Source organism: Chrysochloris asiatica, unplaced genomic scaffold (assembly GCF_000296735.1).
Source record: "Chrysochloris asiatica unplaced genomic scaffold, ChrAsi1.0 scaffold00034, whole genome shotgun sequence".
Taxonomy (NCBI): Eukaryota; Metazoa; Chordata; class Mammalia; order Afrosoricida; family Chrysochloridae; genus Chrysochloris; species Chrysochloris asiatica.
In genome coordinates, this window is record NW_006408552.1 from 14097314 (window position 1) to 14100665 (window position 3352).

Genomic DNA, 3352 nt, shown 5'->3' on the forward strand with positions numbered 1-3352 from the left:
TATTGGAACTGCCTGATAAGCAATTCAAAAGAATGTTATTTGGGCACCTTCAATGGAGTGCGAGAATGATAGAAAAAAACTGCACGTGAAATCAAAGAAAACATAGATGAAACTATAGAAGAATTCAGGAAATAAACTAATAAAATAAAAATTTTTAATGTGACTCATACAAAAACATCAATTAGAAAGCCCAGAGATTAATAAAGTAAAATTGAATCAGTGGAAGGCCAAATTACTGAACTTGAAGAAAAATCTCTCAATATTCATCTGCAAGAGGAATACTCAAAAAAAAGAACAAAACTAAACAAAACAAAACAAAATGGAAGGAAAGACCTAAATGTGAATCCCAGCATTATGAAGGCCATCAAAGAAAAAATAGGAACAAATGTGAGGGCACTAATTCAGGGAATATGCAGACTATCAAACATTTTGAAAACCACACAAACAAAAGTAGACAAAATAGGTGATTGGGACATACTAAAAATTAAAAACTTATGTGCATCCAAAGACTTCATCAGAAGAGTAAAGAGGGAACCCATAGAATGGGAAAAAACTTTTGCAATGACATATCAGACAAGGGACTCATATCTAAAATATATAGGAAATTATAACACCTCTACAAGAAAAAGACAAATTACCCAATTAATAAATGGGTACAGGGCATGAACAGACACTTCACCAAGGAGGAAAACCAGGCAGCCAAAAAACATATGAAGATATGTTCACGATCACTAGCCATTAGAGAGATGAAAATCAAAACAACAATGAGATATCATCTCACACCAGCAATAACAGCAAAGATCAAAAAGTAGAGCACAATAAATGTTGGTAAGGATGTGGAGAGACTGGGACGCACCTGCATTGATGGTGGGACTGCAAAATGGTCCAACCTCTCTGGAAAGCAATATGGCGCTTCCTCAGAAGATTGAAAATAGAAATACCTTATGATCCAGCAATTCCTCTACTTGGTATTTACCCACAAGAAATATGAGCCATAACATGAGTAGATATATGCACACCAATGTTCATAGCAGCACTATTTACAATAGCAAAAAAGACGGAGACAGCCAAAGTGCCCATCAACTGAAGAATGGATAAACAAACTGTGGTACATACACACAATGGAATATTATGCTACCTTGAAGAATAACAAGGAAGCTGCAAGCTACTGCATAATATGGATGAACCTTGAGGACATTATGTTGAGTGAAATTAGTCAGCCATAAAAGGAGAAATACTGCACAGGACCACTACTGTAAAAGACTAAGAAAAGGAACCCATATTAAAGGGGGTGGGGGGTGGATTCTTTGCTGGTTACTGGGATGTAGGGGATGGGGTAAGGGGAGGGAGGGGAAGGTACAGCACTGGGGAGGGAACAGACACAGGATAGTTTGGGTGCTAGGGAGGGGGGCAATACACAAGAAGAGGGAAGGCAATGGAAAAACAAAGTCGGACGGGAAAACAACTAAGCAGGTTTGCATGGGCTAAGTGGGACAGAGGTAAATAATGATGTAAGCACAACTTTGGAACAACAGGGCTCTGGGATACAGGGATTGAGACATGGTTAGTATGGGCAACAGGAGGGAACTAATGTTAAGATGCTTGGCTGTCTTTTAAACCTTGGTTTCCCTGGCATAGCATTATAAAATAGACACTTGAGGGGGAGAGAAAGGAATAGCCAGAAATATCACCATAGAAAGCTTGTAAGTCCGTCTTCTGCCTATAACTGATTGGAATACCTAAAATGGGAATACAACGTGCCAATGAAGGAGGCTCCTGAGGAGCCTCTGCATTACATAAAACCATAGGTGGAATCCTGAACTGCATCCAGAATCTTCTGAGGTAGGAATTTTCCACTTGAAAGGACAAGCATACCAGCCTGGAGTGGCTAGAACAGAAGATACTTCTTGAAAGAAAGACCAACAGGGAAAATACAAAACAATAGCGGCAGTCAGACTGATTATCACAAGAATAAGCAAGTTGCTTGCTCAGGAGACATCAAGGCAAGTGGTCGAGTCCCCTCAGGGCAAACCCCCTTCCAAGACTAAGACTAATGGGAAGACACGCTCTGATTGGTGAACACGTTTGTCACCGATAAGGGGAAGTGAGGGAAAAACAGCAATGAAGCTGCAAGCTAAGCTCTACAACGTTCAACAGACACTTGTGAACCTGGGTGGAGACCTGGTTGGCCAGCAGTGTGGCAAGACTTGGGGACTCATGGGCCCAGAGTCAGTGACATAGCCACAAAGGACTAGAGTGGAGAGTGAAGCCTCCAGCTGATAAGAAGAGAGGGCATATGCATAAGAACACCCACACTTGCAGATAATACCCACTTGACCTGGCTTCAATGACTAGATGATCAGAGCTCAACTAGACAAAGAAAGAAGAGGAAAAAAAAGAGTAATCTGATACAATTTGATGAACTTGATCTACACCTATGGATGCAGTAGCTCAAAAGAGGGAACAAATCTACAGCGAGGATCACTCCCATCCCACCCGCTCAATACACAGAGTAGACAGGGATGGGCAACTTGGACATTGGCTACCCAAAATGGGGGTGGGGCACCATAAAACAACTCTTTTTAAAATTCCTAAATATTGAAAGCAAAATTAAACACAGGAACCTATGTAACCAGTTGGATCTAGCCTAAGAAATATTAAAATTTGTACATCATAATGAGTTATACCGTAAGGACAAAAGATCAAAAACTTCAGTAAAAATCTAACCTGTTTTTTGGAAAGTATATTGTTGGCGGTAGCATTGGTATTGCTATTCTGAAACTGTTGTGTGTTTTGTCTGAGAAAGTAAATGAGTAATGTTGCTGTGACTGAGACAAAGATTTGGGGCATAGAAGAAAGGAGTTAGGAATATAAGCTCGGTGTGAGGTCAAGTAAAAACTCTTTAGTCCTGAATGTGAGTCAGAAGTATGATATGAACTTAGGCATATCTCAGAGGTATTGCAAGTTCAGTTACAAATCAATGCAATAAAGTGAGTTACACCAATTTTTTGGTTGCCCAGAGTCTTGGTGTGGTGCTGTAGGATCAGCACTAGACTGCTCATCACAAGGCTGGTGGTTCAAGCCCACTGATCGTTCATTGGAAATCCTATACAGGGTTACTATGAGTAGGAACTGACTCAACTGCACTTAACAGCAACAACTGCATACTAAAGTGATGCCTACACTAGACTGCAGTTTACTAAGTGTACAATGTTGTTGTTAGGTGCCATTCAGTCAGTTCTGATTCTAGCCATCCTGTTGTTGTTAAGTGCCGTCAAGTTGGAACTGACTCATAGCAATCCTGTATAAGGTTTCTGAGGAGCGGCTGTTGCGTCTGAACCACCGTCCTTGC